We start from the raw sequence: 14,810 nt of genomic DNA, 5'->3' as shown, positions 1-14,810 counted from the left end.
TGTGGCCCATTTGATGTATGTTGGCCCACATGATGCGGCCCAGTTGATGTATATGAGGCCCATTGAGACGTATTTGAGGCCCATGGGTTGAGGCCTAATGTAATGTATATAAGGACATGAGTGAGGCCCAATGAGACGTATGTGAGGCCTCTGTGTGGGTCGAATGTGATGTATATGAGGCCCATTGTGATGTGAGATTCCACCATGATGTATGTAATGATGTTTATGCCGGCCATGCCTTGGGAGCAATGATGGTTTGACATCTATATTGTAAGAGCAATGATGGTTAAATGTCCGCATTATAACTCTCCCTAGGGCCCATTGTTAGGCCTATACTTGTGGCGTGTAGGCCGTCTAGGCCCATCTTTGTTATGAATAAGGGCCATCACCATATAACATGCTTAGTATAGCTCCATGATTCATGCTCATATACATCTTATGCATGCTTGATATGAGGAGTGACTGATCATAGCATATGCCTTTGAGCAGATTGTTTATGGACTCCCTGAAAAGGCCAAGCTATATGTCCTAGAGGGGGGGTGAATAGGACAATGCCAAATAAAACTTATAACAGCGGAATTAAAAAGAATATGATAGCCAAAGTAAATCACAATGCAGGAAAGTAAAATAATCTCAAAATTCAGATCTTGAGAGGTTGATACAAATGTTGTTCTAAGGACAACCTTACACCAAAAACTAGAGTTTATGGTAGGACAACCTTATTTCTAGAAAGATCTTTGTATCAAATCTCAAACCGACGAGAAATACAAAAATAAATACAAACTGAATTGAATCACAAATGTATTGTTCTAGGGACAGCCATACACCATAAAAATGGCAGGGCAACCTTACTGGAACAACTTTTAAAAGAAATTAAATATCAAGCTGATAAAGGAATAACAGAAAATAAATTCTAAACTATTACAACATTCTCACAATGCTTGAATTAAATGATTACAACATTCACCACCATACATAAATCCCACAAAAGAATAATTAAAGATCAGAAGAATAAATCATTCAACCACAACATAAGGGATTATAGTGGTTCGCCTATGTGTTCACCAACTGTTAAACAACAACCACACAAAATGCTACTCCACTCCTAATATCCTCACATAGGGGATATTAGCGTTCACTAACAAAAGAGGTTTTCCCAGGTTCACCCAAAACCTTTACAATTGTGTCTTTGTCTGTGGGCTTACACAATTAAAAAACCCCACTTCTGAGTTTTCCTGGCTCTCCTCAGATAACCAATATAACAAGATTTTTCTGGCAAATCTTGAAAGAAACCAAAACAAAAAGGAATTTACAATTAAATGTAAAATACCTGATTATCTCCTTCGATGTAGCAGCCTGGTAGAACCAAATCAGAGTAGATGATTGAATGTCCACGTTCAATGTCTAGTACTCAATTACAATGGTTCTAATTCTAATAGATTTTAAATTAAACCAAATAGGGCTTGCCTTAATTGATTTTTATTCCAAAGAAAGGGAATAACAATTCCTCTTATCAAATCAGATTAGAATAGCAGAAACAAAATCAATTAAATAAAGCTAAGGAAAGAGAATATTAAATAAGCACACTTAACTTAGATGGAGCACAAAATTATCTCTCAAAAGTTTGACGAAGATTGGCTTGAATAGATTAATTAATTCGATGATTTCTTCTGAGATTCGTGCACTATTTATAGGTGAGCAGATCGTGTTTTCAACTGGTCTAGAGAGCTCTTCGACTAGTCAAAGCAATAACAGATATTTGAAAAATCCGGCGGGATATGCTTTGACCGTTCTACGACTGGTCGAAGATCTCCTACAACTGGTCGTAGTCACCTACGGTGTGTTTCCTTCGACTGGTTGAAGAACCTATAACACATCTCTGGATTTCGAGTCGAAGATTGTCGTGTCGTAGATGTAGTCGATCTTGTTCTACTGGTCGAACAGATTCCTGGACTAGTCGAAGCCTAACAGATTTCATCCAGAATTTGTAACAAACTCACAACTGATCGAGGAATTTCTTAGACTGGTCGAAGCAACTCTAGGACTAGTCAAAGAAGGCCTAGGACTAGTCGAAGAACAGACCAACCTCATGTAAAATAAACATTCGGTTTATGTATTCGAAATGACCTACTTCTAAGGTCAACCTATGGTCAGTCAAACCTCAACTATGAAGTGTGGACATTGAAACATTAGGAACAAATGACCTTGAAGTATGAGCCTTGAAGCCTTGATGTAGTTGAAACCTTAATGTAGCTCAATCTTGAAAGTGTACAAACTGCCTTGAACTCTTCTTGAAGTCTTACAGCTTGAGTTTGGTCTTGTGAGCTTTGCTTGTTTATGAATGTTGATCCTTGAGAGAGCTTCACTTATGCAAGTTATTTATAACAGTGATTTTGGCACCACAAATTTGACAAAAGACAGGGATATAAACTATAGCACTTACACTCCCTGATAGGCGGAGTTTCCCCACATGAGCGCACGGTATGCGCAGGATTTCTGCATGACTGATAGTGTGATTCATGCACTTCGCATTTGTATGATATGATCATTGGACGCCCTAGCGACATCAGGGCTATGGCCTCACAGGCACATCATGGATGGTAGGATCGGACACCGGAAATACTGTTACTAGCATCGGGGCACCATAGATATCCCTGAGTGAAAATCCCTAAACTCGATGGTACCAGAGGATAACTCCAACGTCAAGACCGAGTGGATACATGAGCGCACGAGGGCCAAATACCAAGAGGCTGCGTCTCTCACTGTGTCGTGGTCAGTTAGAATGGGGTGTGGCCTTACCCGTCCAAGGGTAGTGTAACGCCCTGAAATTCGGGGGTCGAGCATAACTCAGCTCCTGAGTTCCAAAACATCACTTATGCAACATATTTAGTGAAGGATGTATGTTGACTGTATTAGTGCATAAAACATGGAATAGATTAAGCCAAAACACAAATATGATTCAGGGATAAGTGAATAAAGCAAGCGGAAGACTTATAGAAAAATATGTGTACAAGTGTAAATCCCTGAATTACATATACAAGCCAGGTCGTAAGAAAGTATTATTTAACAAAATTATAAGTATCAATTACATCATTTCAGTTCCCAAAATAATCCCAGAGATCCCGCGCAACAGACCGAGGCTCGCTAGAACCCGTCTGAAAACTGCATATAGGAGAAGGCAGCCTCGTCGTCATCCAGCTCCCGCTCTGCCTCAGACGTCGCATCCACATCTGCAACATCAGGGCCTAAGACAGAGTCTGGTGGGTGTTTAACACCGCCCCAGAAACGTGGGAGTGAGTGATCAACTCAGTGGAACAATAAGGCACTGGTTAACATGTTATCAGTTCAATCAAACAGTAATGATAAAGTAGGACAATTAAATAAATCCTAAGTACTCTTGTTAATGCAAGTATGAATGCGGTATGATGCGTGCCCTCACGCGTACACCCTCAGCGTCTTCATCTTACGTTACGCATGACATCGCCTCAAATTGCGCCACATCTACAAAGCACATGCAAATGCGGTGCATGGATATGATTACCAAGTTGTTATTAGTCCATTTCACACAACAGGATTGGGAAGTTAAGATACCTTCCTCATATCACCATCCAAACTGTGATCCATACTAGGGTCGTCAATCCTAGACATCTCATACGATCATATATTTGAGGTCGTAACAAAGGGCTCATCACCAATCAATGCACGCCTTTCATGCCCTTACTACCACAGATCGGCTCGTCACCTCCTTACGGTATCCAGGTATGCTCGAGGTCACTACAAAGGGCTCGTCACCAATCAATGTAGGCCGACAGCACGAATATAGTGTCCCATGCCACCATAATCGGCTCACGAGTTTAGTTACTCACTGGTCACTACGGGGAGGCTCGTCACCCCAGCGTAGGCCGACAGCTCGACCATGGTGTCCCATACCACCATGTCCGGCTCATGAGTCTTAGCGGATCAAGTACCATAGTTAATAGGATTTCACTGGTAAGTTCGGTACCCTAGATTCAAGCAATAGTGTCCATGCATGGTTAACATACATCTGATAATCGGGTTACTTGACGAACTCGACTAGCACGAGCGCACGTTGAGTTGAGCGACATAGAGTGCGCAAACACTCCGCGTGGCCAAACCACTGCCGACAACTCTAATATGACTCGGGTTCGTCTAATACGTCCTACGTGGCGAAAGCAAGCTCAACCACGAATATAGGGTCAATTACCGATTTCCTGGACTAAAGCATAGTCCCAAACACCTTACACTACTACAGATACTTATATGGAATGTAAAACAGTAATGGAACAACAACTCAATTCATGGTACATACACATCTGAAGAATATCAACTTAACATAAATGTAAGCATAGATAATGCTTGAATTGAAATAACTTGGAATGTAACAGCATAAAGGAAATCATGCGCATCAATAGGAGTATTGAGAATCACTTCTCAACGCCCACAATTAGTGTAATCAGTTACACTTTAGATCATTCATGCATTTCTACAAACACTTAGCATACATGGAACAACATACTTGATGTATGTTGAAATACATGCACCTAGACAATTCCTTTTACCAAGGAGTTGTCATACATGCATCTAGCATACATACATGACAAATAATCATGGCAAACATAAGTGCATATTTTATACGTATACGGTACTTTATAAATACACAGAATACACAAATCTCACCATAGCACATGCATATCAGGAAAGCAATGTAAACATAACATTTGACATGTGAAATCTCATCCATAACAAGAATAAATCACTAACTGGTGTTGAAAGCCTTGAAAACCATAACCTATACACTTAAACACCTTAAGCGAAGAAGGAATCACCGAACTGATTTAGACGAGTTGTCTTCGTCAACGGCGATAGAATACCCTAAAACAAGGATAGAAATGAGATGCAACAACACCAAGTCTAATCTAAGCTCTAACACAGGTTAGGGTTAGGTTAACTTACCCCAAAAGAAATCAGAACCGTTAGGAGAACGATCCAAAGTGAAGGTTCAAAGATGAAGAAGAACAAGGAAGAAACCAAGATGATTCACCAGCTTATCTCTCTCACTATCTCTCTCTTTTCCACTCTCTTTCCAAGCTAGGGTTAGAGAAAATTCGTATGGAAAAGAGGGCTAGGGTTTAAGGACTATAAATAGGCCTATACTTGACGAAAATAACCCTAGGGACAAGGTAAACTTAGGTTATAACCAAAGTAAGCCTTCCTCGATCCAACGTAGCACTTCTGGTGGGCCTATAACCATGAAAGGTTGGACTTAAGCTCACTGACCATGGATCTAGGTCAGGCTGAGTTCTTGTACCGACTGGCTCTTCAGATCAGCCGTGGCAGACCACACTCAATTCAACGGTCACGGAATCTCGATCAGGTCCACAAGCACTAGGATATGCCTAGGCCAACCATCCTGATCAGAGGGTGAAATTGGGTCAGAATCCAACGGTCAGAATGCTTAAAATCGTCGCGCAAGCGACACGACTCAGATTTCAATAAAAGCTTAATAAATTCCAACCGTTCTCATACTCTTCACTCCGAGCTCAACCAAATCGACCCAGAACATCACATGGACTTGATTTTCGAGGTGAAGATCAAGCCCAACTCGGTGACCGCAACAGCCTAAGATCATCGCCATCAGACTTTCGACGCGCGGTCCAGGTCCGATCCAGATCTTCCAAAAATTTTCCAGAACAACTGGATTTAGCGATGGATCCCAGATTTCAGAGTAACGTAGCGCTCACTAATCTACACGTTTAGAGCCATGCAGATACAATTTAAAGTGATTGATGCGAATTTCACAAGCAATCGAGTAAAGCGCTAATTACCCCAAAAGCAACTACTTAAGGAAAGATTAGCACAAAAATTCCAAGGTCGTTACAGGTAGGGGCACTGCTAGGCTGAGTATGACCAGCTCATGAATGGGTCCGCTATCGACATGCTGGATAGGTATTGGCAAACTATTTGCTAAGCGGACAGTGATGTTTCTTACGCTCACTTGGACTGCGCGCTTGAGAAAGGGGCAGTGTCATTTAGAGTGTACTAAATCCTAGTAATTATCCAAAGTGAGAACTGTACTAATATTTGATGCTCTAGTGATTAGCTGCATTGATATGTGGATTTAGATAAGGATTGACATGCTTTAGTTGCTCCTCGCATCGCATGGTCTTGATATGACTGATAGCATTCATGTCTTCCACCGCGTAGCCTTAGTATGGTTGATTGCATCCATGCACTCATCAGCATGATTCTGCATTACTCTGATATTGCATTCTGAGCACGTTCATATTATGCAGACACTTACACCACCCTCTAAGCTTTCTATAAGCTTATGCATGATTGATGCGTGCAGGTGATGCCAGAATGCAGCCGTAGCTTCGCCGCAATAGGAGTATGCAGTAAAGCTTCAGGAGTTTCCGTTATTATCTCGTATTTCCCTTTATATGCATTATATCTTAAAGTTTTTTATCATAGTGGATTTGTGATACTATTCTTGTGGTTATTGTTCATGGGTAATGCTTATGGTTATGCTTACTGCGAATTAAATTCATGTTGAAAATCCTCCCCATAGGATCCCAGGATCGGAACTTGGTGTATGGGTGCCTGGAGCCAAGAATGGGGTATTACGGAGGCTGTCGGCATTGAATTCGGCAATCGAAAATTTTACGAGCTCGGCTTCCGAGTTTGGGGCATGACAACTTGCCCCTTCATTGCTTTTGTCGGCTCGTAACTAATCATATATTCTGAAAGCAAAAACATCCATTTGGCCAATCTTCCTGATAACATCGGCCTTGTCATTAAGAACTTTATGGGATCCGCTCACGAGATTAGAATTATATCGTGGGAAAGGCAATAATGTCTTAGTTTCTGTATTGCAAATATTAATGCCAAGCATATTTTCTCAATCAGAGAATATTTGCATTCTGCGCCTGTTAGAGTTCGACTTAGATAATAAAGCATTATTTTTTTCCCGTGTTCATTCACCTGTGCCAATAGGGCCCCTAATGAATTCTCAATTGTAGATATATATATATATATAAAATGAGTGGTTTACCGTTCATAGGAGCTGCCAATACTGGAGGTTGTTTCAACAATTCTTTTATTGAATCGAACGCATTCTGATAGGACTTATCCCATACAAACTCCGTTCCTTTCTTCATCAAATGAGAAAATGGTTGACACCTTCCTGCCAAGTTTGAAATAAAATAGTGAATGTATGCTAATTTTACTTGCAAGCTTTTCAATTCTTTCAACATTTTCAGAGGTGGTATATCTTGGATAGCCTTGACTTTTCCTGGATCGATCTCAATTCCTCTGTGCCTAATGACAAAGCCGAGGAATTTTCCTAATGACACTTCACAGACACATTTGCCGGATTCATCTTCAGTTGTTTTTTTCTGAATCGACGGAAGACCGAAGTCAGATGTTCATAATGTTTTTCTTGATCATTTGATCTGACTACCAAATCGTCTACATAACATTCAACATGTTTATGCATCATGTCCTGAAAAATATTCTGCATTGCTCTTTGATATGTTGCTTCGACATTCTTAAGACCGTACGACATAACTTTATGGAATTAAATTCCCAATAAAGTTCTGAATGTCGTAGCTTCTTCGTCTTCAGGAGACATTCTTATTTGGTTATAGCCGGCGTAGTCGTCCATGAAAGGCATGATAGCATATTTTGTTGTACTGTCGATTAACAATTCAGTTATTGGCAACGGAAAATCATCTTTCGGGCAAGCTTCATTTAATCTCTAAAACAACACATACCCTGATCTGTCCACTTTTCTTCTTTACTGGGACAACATATGATATCCATTTAAAATATTTAATCTCTCTGATGAACCCAACTTTTATTAGTTTATTTATTTTTGCTTCTATCAGAGGAATTTGGTCCACATGGAATCGCCTTTGAGCATACTTAATCGGCCTCTTTTCTTTAGAGATATTTAGTCGATGCATTGCTACTGATGGTTCTAGGCCTGACATTTTTGCATATGTTCAAGCGAATATGTCCTTGTTCTCTTTCAAGAGCTCGATATATTGATTGGCTTCCTATTCGAGGTGGTTAGCGCTTATTAATGTATTCCGTGGCTCTTCTTCCGTTCCCAGATTTATTTCTCGCAAACTATCAATAGTTGGTTGCCCTCTGTCCTCTATCTACTTTGGCGTTGTTTTAGGGTCTTTGACTCTTTCATAATCTGTTTCTTTTGCCAAGTTGACTGTAACCATATTTACCGAAGACTCTGCCCCCAATCCCTAGAATTTCTCTCGCTTTTTCTCATTAACCCCTATTGGAATTTGAATTCCTCTCCCATAATTTAGGCTGGTCGGTTCTTCACAATTAAACCCCATATTTTTCATGATTTTCCTGCTAGCTAGATTATACCTCTTAAGATCTTCGAATGTCAATTTTCCATAGTCCGTGTTGTTATCGGCCCTTTCTTATGTTTTCACTTCCGAAGGGGCTTAAAATTCAATCAGTTCTGGGTACTTTGTGCTAGATTTGACATGAAATCTTTTTAGAATAGCCAGAAACGGTTGGTTCCTTTCATCATATGGCAGCGCCACTATATAATTCGACTGTAAAATGACATTATTGTCATCTAGCTGTTCAAATGACAATAACATTAACGGAGGCTGTCCTAGTTATCTTAAGCATTTTGGTACGAAGTAGAATTTCTTTTTCATCATTCTCCTTTTCTTTCTTTCTAGCGAATCCATCATAGTAATTGGCATTAGCGAAGAAGGCTTCGGCTTTTGTATATGGCCTTGTGTTGGCTATTACTTCATGTTATACCCCATCTTTGCAGTATTTGAAACACTGATGTAGAGTGGAAGGTACAATGCCGTACTAATGCATCCATGGTCTTCCCAAAAGGAGGTTATATGTCGTCACTGCATTAATAACATGGCAAAAAATATTTGTAGTTAACTCTCCTATTTCCAGTGTTACGGTAATCTTACCAAGCGCACGTTACCCATCTTAATTAAACCCCTATATCATCATTCTACTAGGGTGTAAATTAGAGCGACTGTATCCCAGTTCCTTCAACATTATTAATGGCAACAATTTCACCGCAGACCCATTATCTAGCATTATTCTCTTGATTTGTTTACCGCAAATGTCCCACGATCAGCAATGGACTATTGTGCCCCTTATCACAGGTCAAATCATCGTCAGAGAAGGAAACTACTGGCATGCAATCTTCCTGCTCCTTCGCTCCACATTTTCCACTTCCATAAGTAATGCTCCTCTAACATCACTGTCGAATAGTGCTTGAATCAAGCTTTGTCGGGAGTCTTTTGACAACCTTAACGCATCGTAAACACTTAATCGAGCTGGTATGCCTTTCAGATGACTTATCACATCATAAGTCACTTTTCTTGCTTCATTCTTCTCTCCTTTCTTACCACTGCCAAAATAATTCTTGGTAACCTCTGTTTTTACTATTTTGGCTTTCTGTTTTGGGGGACTCGTCACCCTTTTTCCTAATCGTAATGGGATTACTACGGCTTTTCCTATCATTCTACAATGCTCTTCCCCACTCTTTCATCAGTATCATCTCCGGCATTTAATACATCACTACGTCAAAATTGTGGTTTTGCGACGGATGAAAATCGCTTGGATTAACGATGGATTTAATCCGTCGCAAAATGAATCGATATTTTGATATATAATTGACATATTAAAAATGAAAATTGTGAGGTTTAAAAAAATGATGATTTTGAAAACATTCAATGAGAAAAAAAAAAAAAAAAAACTATTAACAATGTTTGAGAAAAATTGAGATTTTGGAAAAAAAAAAAAAAAAAACTGTGATTTAATAAAAATCAAGATTTTGAAAAAAAATAATTAAGAAAATCAAATAATTTTTGATAATTTTGACAAAAAATGATATTTAAAAAAAATAAAATTTGAAAGACTAAAAAAATTGTGAAAAATTTGACAACTTTGAAAAAATAAAATATTTTGAAAAAAGAAATTGAGATTGTGTTTTGAATTTATTTTTTTTTTTTTTTGAGGAGTTTTGAAAAATATATTTTTAAAAAGAAAATGCAGAAGCTCGAAAGAATAGAAATTTTGATGATAAAAAATGAGATTAAAAAATCGAGATTTTGACAAAAAATTGACATTTTGAAAAGGAAAATTGAGAAGTTGAAAAAAATTATGAATTTGAAAAAAAAAATTTTAAATGTTCAAGAAATATTGACATATTAAAAAAAAGTGATTAAAAAAAACACAGATTTTTACAAAAAATTATCAATTTGAAAAAGAAAATTGAAATGTTGAAAACGAAATGGTGCTTTTGACAAAAAAAAAAAATGGCATCTCAAAATTTTTGAGAATTTGAATAAATTGTAAAGTTTGATAAAAAGTATTAGATTTTGGGAAATTTTGAGATTTTGAAAATAAAAATTCAGAATTTGTATTTTGAAATAAAAAATTTGAAAAGTTTGATAACAAAAATAAGATTTTGTTAAAAATTTTGGAAAAAAAATTAAGATTAAAAAAAAAAAAATGGACATTTTGAAAAACAATGAGATTTTTAAAAAGAGGTTGATATTTATATGTGAAAAAACAAGATTTTTTTTAAACTAAATTACCAAGGACATCCACTAATTGAACCTCTAACCGTTTATAGAAACATTCACTTATGAAAAAATGATAGCCTAAGTATAATGAAGTTTAATTGCAACAATAACTTGCAATGATGAGATTGATAGATTCTATGATCAGGCCATCCTAAGGTTGATCTAAATGGTCAGATATGTTCAAAATGTGCTAATTAGGATAGAGAACGAAAATCGGCTCAATATAATCTTAAATGAATTAAATCCATCTAAAACACTCTTTAAATGGGCATAATCAGTTTGTCCAGATTTAAACTAATTTTGGACAATCTGATCGGTCCAAATTAAAGAGTAGATATAACTTCAGATGTTTAGATTACATTTCATGTTGGATCGCAAGATATGGCCCATCATATTGTTGATCAATCTTGTCTGCCTAATATCTTTCGCCCAATAACTTTCTCATCTGAAGCCTGGTCGAGGCGAGTAACTAGTCAAATCGAAGCTCTTGATTAGTATAATAGAGTGAATGGATCAGATTTCTAAATTGAACACCTACCATTATAAATTTCTTATGGGCTAGTTAAGTTTTATGTGTTTTCCTTCATCCATGTATTTGTTAACTTATGACTCGTTCATATCTAAAATAAACATCATAATGGGCCCCATCATGATGTGTGTAGAACATCAATACCATGCATTTGATGTGTCCTCTTTAGGTCATGGAATATCCTAAAAATCAGCCGTATGTGAAACTCAAGTGGGCCATAGCATCTAAAACTATGTGAAGACATCCTAAAACATATAAATGCACTTGGTGGGGCCCACATGAGTTTTGTATACAACTGAAACTTGGCCTGACCCCTCATCTAAGTGGGACACACATAATGAATTGCATGGATCTATGAATCACATCTAGGTGGGCCCAATATATGATTATGAATGTTTTAATGGGAGGGTAACCCCTCTCAACTATAGTTTGTGGCGTCGCCCACCCAAGTCTTGGGTTGACTTTATTTTTAAGCACATTGCCCACCATGGAATGGTGCATCTAACTAATGGGGCAGATCCAAATTTCAAGTGGACCCCACAATAGAAAAGAGTGGGATATTGATCGAAAACTTCCATGGCCCAAAGAAGTTTTTAATGTTAGGCGTTATATCCCCACTGTATTCTGTCGTGGGGTTCACTCGAACTTTGGATCAACCTCATATTCTGGCTCATGCTCTTAAATTATGTGGTAAAATAGATGGATGGAGTGGATAAACCCCAAGCATACACGGTGGACCCCACAAAGTTTACTCAGTATGTTATTCGCAGTTAGAGGCGGATGCGGATTGCATAGTGAGTAACTACGCTTAGGGCACTGAGTAAAATCTGTGAAATCCACCATGATTTATGTATTTAATCCACTCCGTCCATCCATTTTAATAGATAATTTTAGCTCTTGAGACCAAAATTAAAGCATATACAATGTTCAAATGGATCACACCACGAGAAAAAGTTAAATTGAACGTCTACTATTGAAAACTTCTTGGGGGCCACAGAAGTTTTGGATCAAGCTTATATTTGTTTTTTCCCTTCATCCATGTCTATAAGATCTTATGAAAAGTTTGGATGACAAATAAGCATCACTGTGGGGCATAGAAAAGTTTCAACGGTGGAAATCATTAGCCCCGTTGTTTCCTGTGGTACGATCCACTTGATCTTTGGATATGCTTCTATTTTTGAATCAACCTATTAAATTAGATGGAAAAATGAATGGACAGCATGGATAGACTACATACATTCCAGGTGGGCCCAACTGAGTTAACTCAGTATGATAAAAGCCCCATGGTGTATTGCCTCACCCTACCCACGCCGCTCGCAAGGGTGCACAATGTGTTCCACATATCATTGCTAAAAAGTACGCCCCTGACCCTGCGCACATCATCAAGTGGGAACATGTGGAGCTTAAAGAAGATGCTACTTATGTCCTGTAGCCTACGCGCATCTTGGATAAGAGGGAGCAAATACTGCGCGACAAGGTTATTCCATTAGTAAAGGTGTTGTGGACGCACCATACCGAGGAAAAGGCCACATGGGAGATAGAGGCTGAAGTTCGTAAGCATTACCCGCAATTACTCAAGGAGTATGAACATGTATAGACTTCGAGGATGAAATTTATTTTTTAAGGGGGGTAGATTGTAACACCTGTGCTAAAACGGCGATGGATCCTAAGGTGTCCACCAACGAAGTCGTCTCAGGACCCTATTACGAATACTACATGAGGCCAACGTACAAAGCCCAGAATCTAGGGGTGAATAGGGTCGAACAACCACTTCCATAAAGCGTGAAAGGATGGCATTGCAAACATATATAAACCTAAGTATGACTGGGACCCAAAGCGAACGCCGGGAGTTAACGCTCCCGAGAAGCACCTGGAAAAACCAAATGAGAGTTAGACCATGCATTGTAGATCCGTTGAGCCTAAAATTATAGAAATCGTCTGTCCCATTGGGCTTGACTCCCATCACAGATGGCAAGCCAGGATAGTGCTCATAATTGCTCAACTTGGGCCGGAGGCTGGGTGCTTGAAATGTGTGAATTCCCCAAACTAAAATTAGAAATTTAAGTGAAATAGACCCCCACTCTTTTGCGAAGTTGTGATCCTTCAACTGTTGGATCACAACCAAACGCTAGTTCTATGTTAAGGATATTTCCCTGCTTGTATCCATATAACTATGGCCTAGATTAGTCACCGGTGACCTTCCATCATAAGTGGGGTCCCTACGATTGATCGAAGTGCCTGATTGCCGCCTGATTTTAATAAACCATAGATCCTATAGTGGGGCATATCTCCCCTAACATGGATGAGTCAATGGCCCCCCGAAAGGACCCTGTAAATCAAAATCAACCTCCCCTAAGGTAAGCTTAATAGGAAAAGGAGAACCAAGGCTATTGTGCACATTTCTAGCACTATATATAGCCTTATTTACCATCTTCCTCATTCCCATACAAATTTTCATTTCAAGAAAGGGGGAGGGAGAAGAGGAGAGAAAGGAGGTGTGAGAGAGGAATTGGTTGGGAGGATCTTTCGTACCGCCTCTAGTTGACGACATAGCTGCACCACGCCGTATTGCCAAGACCTTCCCGACAATAATTAGAGGTAATCAACAAACCCTTCCTTAAATATTGGCCTTGAGAGCCGAATGCATGAGCTCTTATAAGACAACCGTCTTGGTACAAGATGCCGGTGAACCAACCCGCAGAACCCTAGCCCTAGGGGTAAGCTTGAAACTCGGCACACCACCCCAAGGTGCGGGCCATTACCCTTAGGTTGCCCTTTATCTAACCCATGTTGATTAATAATTGTGTAATGTGCAAACGAATGCATGCAAATTTGTGTCGATTAACGATGTGTGTAATGTGTAGACGAATGCATGCCAATTTTTATCGATTAATGATTTGTGTAATGTGTAGATGGATGCATACTAATTTGTGTCGATTAATTATCTTTGTAATGTGTAGACGAATGCATGCTAATTTGTGTCGATTAATGATGTGTGTAATGTGTAAACTAATGCATACCAATTTGTGTCGATTAATTATGTTTGTAATGTGTAGACGAATGCATGCCAATTTATGTCGATTAATGATGTGTGTAATGCGCAAATGAATGCATGCCAATTTGTATCACTTAATGATGTGTGTAATGTATAGATGAATGCATGCTAATTTGTGTCGATTAATTAAGAGTATAATGGGTAGACGAATGCATGCTAATTTGTGTCGATTACTGATATGTGTAATTTGTAGATGAATGTATGTCAACTTGTGCCGAATAATATGTAATTCTTATATGAATGCATGTTAACCAGTGCCTAGTAACAATTGTGTGATGAATGAATGAATGCATGCTAGCTTATGTGAAGCCGTAAGGCCCACCGATATTTCGTGAATTGCAATCTTAGTGTAGTGCCATTTGCATGTTCGATGAAATACCCAATAAAGTAGGATTTGTTTAATTCACTATTTATATTCCTCCCTGTAAGTTACGGTAGTCAGTTTGTCGGTGAATGGACTAACTGGGACTACCTGGATAGTTGGGTTGGCTGGCAAACTGCAAATCCACGAGCGTGACCCCAATTGGGTTGCTCGCCCTAGGCTAGTCCAACTAATTTGGTTCGAATGCGGATAACTGGCAATAGTAAAACTACACGGGATGCTTGT

The sequence above is a fragment of the Magnolia sinica genome, chromosome 11 (genome assembly GCF_029962835.1).
Source record: "Magnolia sinica isolate HGM2019 chromosome 11, MsV1, whole genome shotgun sequence".
Taxonomy (NCBI): domain Eukaryota; kingdom Viridiplantae; phylum Streptophyta; class Magnoliopsida; order Magnoliales; family Magnoliaceae; genus Magnolia; species Magnolia sinica.
Note: the sequence above shows the minus strand (reverse complement) of the source record.